This window comes from Crocodylus porosus, unplaced genomic scaffold (assembly GCF_001723895.1).
Source record: "Crocodylus porosus isolate Cpor-Errol unplaced genomic scaffold, CroPor_comp1, whole genome shotgun sequence".
Taxonomy (NCBI): Eukaryota; Metazoa; Chordata; order Crocodylia; family Crocodylidae; genus Crocodylus; species Crocodylus porosus.
In genome coordinates this window covers 24,138,345-24,144,131 of record NW_017728916.1, presented here as the reverse complement: position 1 = coordinate 24,144,131, position 5,787 = coordinate 24,138,345, and the positions used below count along the sequence as shown (strand labels likewise).

The 5,787-nt window shown below is 49.5% G+C and overlaps 1 long non-coding RNA gene across 1 annotated transcript; it reads right to left on the bottom strand.

Moving 5' to 3' along the window:
• Nucleotides 1-287: 287 nt before the first annotated feature.
• Nucleotides 288-1,363, bottom strand: LOC109311112. Its single transcript, XR_002101425.1, has 2 exons — nucleotides 1,161-1,363; nucleotides 288-359 (listed from the first exon to the last, which is right to left on the bottom strand). It is a non-coding gene; the product is annotated as an uncharacterized LOC109311112 (long non-coding RNA).
• Nucleotides 1,364-5,787: the final 4,424 nt, after the last annotated feature.

The window sequence follows — 5,787 nt, the reverse complement described above, 5'->3', positions numbered from 1 at the left end:
GGGGGTTAGCATCAAGGGTGCAGATGGCTGACCACTTATTTCTTGTGCACCGAGGTGGATATGTAGTCATGGCCTCACTGCAGTGGGCTCAGGGACAGATTCTGATCTCTGCTCCCTTGGGGTAAATCCAGAGTCTCTCACTGACTCACAGGGTCCCTCACTGATTTCATCCCTCACAGGGGATGAAAAGAAATGCAGGGGATGAAGAGAAGTGCCAATCACTAATGCAGAGGCAGTAACTGGTCACCTACTTGGCTCATGCCACTGATTGAGACATCCAGATTTTCCAGGATCTCCACACAGGTGGCTTGGATGCTCTGTTCCTCCTCAGCATCCTGATGGGAACGGTTTTTGGACTTCTGCCACAGGAGACAGACAGAAAGCTCATGAGTTAGTCAAGAGGCACTGACTGGACACTCAGTCTCCATCTCCTTTGCAACCAGCTTGAATGCTGCACAGTTACCATTGATTTTATGTCCTGCTCAGAGCCCACTGGAGCTGAGATAACAGAAAAGCCAAGCTGGTGGGCAGGTTCCCAATTTACAAACACCTCAAACACAGTAGAATGACTTGCTGGACACAAAGCGTTTCTGGGGCCTGGGAGTGAAAACTGGCAAGTATTCACTTCCCTCGTCCTTACAAGATAACCTTTCAGATTCAGCCCAGTGGACACAAATGTGCAGGCATCACACACCCACTCTGCTCCGTCTGCTCCAGGGGCCCAGCCAGCTCAATCCTCTGTGTCTTGTCAATCCGACTCTATCAATGGGCCAAGCTATGTCCTGGGCACCAAGATGCATCCTTGGGAGTCTATTTTTACAAGAGAACATATCTGTTCTCACAGAAGTTTCCCTGACAGACTGTGTGGTCAGGGTTTTCTCTCATTCCTTGGTGCCTGAAGGGGTAAATCTCAGCCTCATCAGAAGATGTACATAGTTCAGGTCAGTCTGGTCTCCCTGAGACCCTGGAAAAAATCCAGAGTAGCTCCACTCCCTTAGAGCTCCCTAGATCTGTACCAGGGGAACTGATCTGACCCTGGTTCTAATGACTCAGCCTGGCTGCCCTGGGGCACTCTATGCTCCTGTTCAAGCCAATGGCAGGCTTCAGTCTGCTAGGACAGCAGCACCAAGTCCCTCAATTTCTCCTACCATTTCTCTTACCATTTGGCTGCCAGACAAGCTGGACTGCTTGAAAATATAGGCCACTAAGTCCTAGGCCCAGTCATCCAGGCCTTGCACATTGAGTAGCATCCTGCTGAAATGGAGAATGGCCTTCTTCACCTGGAGGGCAGGAGAGGGCAGACAGGAGTCAAGACTGCTCTTGTGCCCAAATGGTGGAGGGGACTGACCATGGCACAACCCCCCCTTAGACCTTGGACAGGGTGGCAGGGAGGGAGGAGGGTCCCCAGGCCTCCAGATTTACTTCTAGGGGTTATAAAGAGGGCCCCATTCACACAGGCAAGAGAACAATGTGTCCTTGCTACTCAGTAGTCCCATATTGGCTTCTGAGGGAAAGCAGATCCCCCTCCCCACTGGCAATCTGATAACACTTCCCTAGATCCCGACTCCCCCAGCTATGGAACCAGAGGGGCAGACTCTCTGCACTGCCTTCCCTGAAGATGGTGATAGGAAGGAAAGATTTTCTCTACAAGAGAACCAAGAATCTCAGGTGTGAATTTTGTGTCAGGTCCATGTGCCATCCCTAGCACAGCCACTATTCACAAATCACATCACCTCAGTACTCTGAGAACCAAGTGAGCACTGTGTGGCCTTGACTATTTCATATTTTTTGCATCTCTGGCACTGGAAGGAGAAGGAGGGTACAATATGATTTGTTCTGGGAGATCACCCTCCATAGCAAGATGCACCCAGATTTCAAAAGACTTGCTTGTGGCAACCTGCACAAACTCCTGTCTCTCCTTTGGAACCTGGGAAAGTCTCTTGGCCCATAACAAAGGTCTTGTTAAACCTCTTGACTTCAGAGTGCTGCCAGGAAAGGTGTTTGACCAGAATTTGGCCCCAGCATACCTGTGTCATCCAGCAAGATTCAGGGTGCTACTGGCCCTCTGTGATGAAGCAGCAGAGGACATAGGTCTTGCTCTAGCTCTATGCATCCAGGGCTCTTGAGTGCAGCTATAGCACAGCAGGTTATTAGTCCTGGACAGACCTAACTCAGTTCCTGAAGGTTCAGCCAAGATGGCAGTCAACACATTTGCTCTGGTCATACTTATAGTCAGCAGCAATGATGCCACTAAAGACTGACAGGGATGCCACATGACTTGCCTCCTTGTCCGTCTTGAGCTGGGAGCCCGCAAGGGAAATAAATTGGTCTGGGGAGAGACAGGCTGCAGGAGAGAAGAGCACTACCTCAGTGACCTTAGCAGTCCTTGTTCTTATTCCCCTTTCCAAGGTTTGGCACAGTGCATGGAGGTTCAAAGGAAATCCCCGTGTCACTTGGAGTCTATTGTCCTTACCAAGCAGACTGAGACAGTAGAACACCTTGACGTGGTTCTCTGGTCTCGGCAGCTGTGTGTTATCATACACCTGTGGGAAGAAGGGAAGGGACTCTCCACAGTCCCATCTGGATGGTGGTGAAAGTGTGCAATGGATCCTAAATTCCCACTTTCTATGAGTTGAACCAGAGTCTTCCTGAGCCCCAGGAGACATCATTGCAATCACAGCAAGAGCCAAGAACTCAAAGGTCCAGACCACAAACAAGGGGGGATTCTGATTTCCAACTTTCTTTAGCAGCATGGCTGCTCTTGGCTGGACTTAGACAGCAGGGTTGATTGTTCTGGTTCTGACTTGCTATGACAAAGGGATTTGCATGGACCTGCCCCATCAGTGGAACATGACTGAGGGTAGACAAGGAGGCCACCATCTGTTTTCTTTTTCTTGGGCAAGGTTGCCAGCAGAGTGGAGCTTTGCACTGCCATCAGCTGGATCTGTCTGGCTAAAGGGACTTGGGCCTTATGGGCCTCAGGATGAGCAGTACAGGAACGACCTCCCCTTATCTGGGTGTGCAGGGCAAAGCAGATGGTCTTGAGCTTCTTGTTGGGGAGAAGAACCTAAAAATCATAGGCTACCTCAAAGAGCTGGCTCAGACTCTGCAACAGAAGGTGACAGTCAGAGGGGAGGGTTAGAGAGAACCATGGAGTGAGCAAGAGCAGAAAATTAGTGAGTGAGAAAAAATACCCCATTGCCTCATGCTTAGTGCTTTACTGCTTTGGTGCTGGAATTTTCCACATCTGTAGTTCTGACCACAACACATATTGTGCTGTTTGAGCTCCTGTTCAGTACCCTGAATACACACCCATCTGGATTACCACTCTCTGGAGATTCAGATTCCTTTGAAAGGAGGCCAGGAAGAGAGCGGGTCCCTCAGCCCATGGGTGTCATAGGCTCCAAAATAGTGACAAGGCATAGGGGGTTCACGGGGGTGCATATGCACCCCTTGAGTGCACTGGTGCACCTCTGACAGGTAGCACTCCCTGATTAGGTGATGGACAGGGGGGCAGGTGGGAGCACTGGTGCCCCCCTGCAAGTGCCAGCTGTGGAGTGGGGGGCACCAGATGAAGCACTGCTGGTACTTCCGGGAGTGCTGCAGCCATTTCCCAGTTGGCACGATCCACCAAAGGGGACCTCCCCCTGGTCGACAAGATAGGCCTTGGGGGCACCCCTTCCCTGGTCATTGACTGGCTGCTGGGGGTCATGTGCTGCCCCCTGACTCAGGTGGCACACATTGCCTATGCCCTGGAAGTGACCAGCATCTGCCCACACAGGCCTAGGGACACAGGAATAGGGAGCACAGAGCTGAAGTGGGATTTTCCCTTCTGGGGGCTGCACAGGTGCAAATAAAGACAGAGTGCAGCCTGTTTCACCCAGGAGAGACATGCTTCACAGGCAGTGGGGTGGTAGCCATCCACTTCTATAACCCATCATAAGGAGCCCCAAATCTCCATGTTTTAAACTGTCAGGCCCTGACTATAATCCCTGTACTCCATAAGAGACAATCTCCAATCCTCCCTACTCCGCGGAGCTTTGAGAGGCCAAGCCCAGAGGAAACAGAGTGAAATTCAGCTGGAAGGAGTGGTCCAATAGTTAATTTTGTCTCCCCTTATCAGACTTCCCAGAAAATGGAACTGGCATTCCCAACACGGCCATGATCTACAGGTCAGGCTGCTGTGAATTTAGGCCCCCAAGGATAGGCAAGGCTGATCCATTAAGGAGTCTTGAACTGCTCCAGGAAAGCCCTAAAGAGCTATGAAGTTCCTAGGGCAATTCATACAGGCACACATGCGCGCGCATGCCAGTGTGCACATCCACACATACAGACAGAGACCAATGCTGGTTTTCCAGGTGGCATCTCATCACAGCGACATGAAGACTGTCGACCCCTCCCTCATACTGCAGCAGGAGACAGGGGAGATTCTCAAAAACAGTATCGTGATGTCCTTTGTGATAGAGAAGAGGCCCATCACAGGTCCCATCACCTTGACCACAGCCTGCTGCAGCTTCAGAGAGGGAAGGCAGGACTGAGTCCCTCAGACAGACTTTCTGGGAGGATGCTCTGGACCACCAGAGGCATAGGGGGCCGCTGACCAATTAGGGGCTGTGTATCATGTAAGCTTTTACATGGCTGCATAAATCTCCATATATAAGTATCCCCATAGGAAGCTAAATTTGTTTTGATGTAGAATATCCCAGTCCCTCAGATCACCTTGGACTTTTTCTGTCTTCTCAAGGAGTGCGGTATATTCCAACATGGATTTAGTATTTAAATCTGCCATTTCAATTTCTTCATCAGCGATTTGGTTTAGTACTAAATCTGCCATTTAGTATTTAAATGGTTGAATCTGTAAGAAATAAAAACATGTAGGAACCAGGAGAGGCTTCCTTTTTTTTTTTAAACCTTGTCATTCAAAAGGGCTTGTTGAAGCCCTCATATGTTTCAGGACTGGGTTGCAACCATCTTGTCCAGACTGAGGTTTGGCAAGGTTTATGTTGAATTTACATTTACACTTCATGGCCAAGGCCTACAATGCATATGAATGATTAAGAGTCTTTCTTTAGCATGACTGGTTACACGTTGATTCCAGGTGATAAAGGCAGCTGTCAAATAATCTGTAAGAACAATGCTTGGTTTTAGCTTTGCTTCACTTGGGATCCTGCCCACCAGTCCTCTAAGGCTCCTCAAGTCTGATTTTCTAAAAACCAGTATTTCTATTTTGCTGTGCTTGGTTCTTGCCTTCCTTTGGCTCATCAATCATCTTTTCAGGGTCTATGTTTTCAGGTATCAGGATCATCCTGACACAGAAAGCAGGGTAATGGGAGGCTGCCAAAGGGAGACATTTAAGAATTTCTGAGAAATTTCCTGCTGCAAGGCATTTTCCAGACATGAACTAGTGAATACCTTAAGTTGGAGGAAAGGTGACTAAGGGGGCACATGACAGCAGCCTTCAAGTAAGACTGCCATAAAAAGAACATTTTTTCCCTTGGTGCAGCAGGTAGGATGAGAAGCAATGCCTTTATATTGCAGCAAAAGAGATTTAGAATAGAATCATAGAATCACAGAAGTCGGGTCAGAAGGGACCTTGTAGATCTTCAAGCCTGACCCCCCACCTGGGCGGGAGAAAAAAACTGGACTCAAATGAGTCTCGAGCAGGTCCAAGGAGGTGATCCTCCCCCTCTATGCGGCACTGGTCAGGCTGCAGCTGGAGTATTGCGTCCAATTCTGGGTGCCGCACTTCAAGAGGGATGTCGACAGCATGGAGAGGGTCCAGAGGAG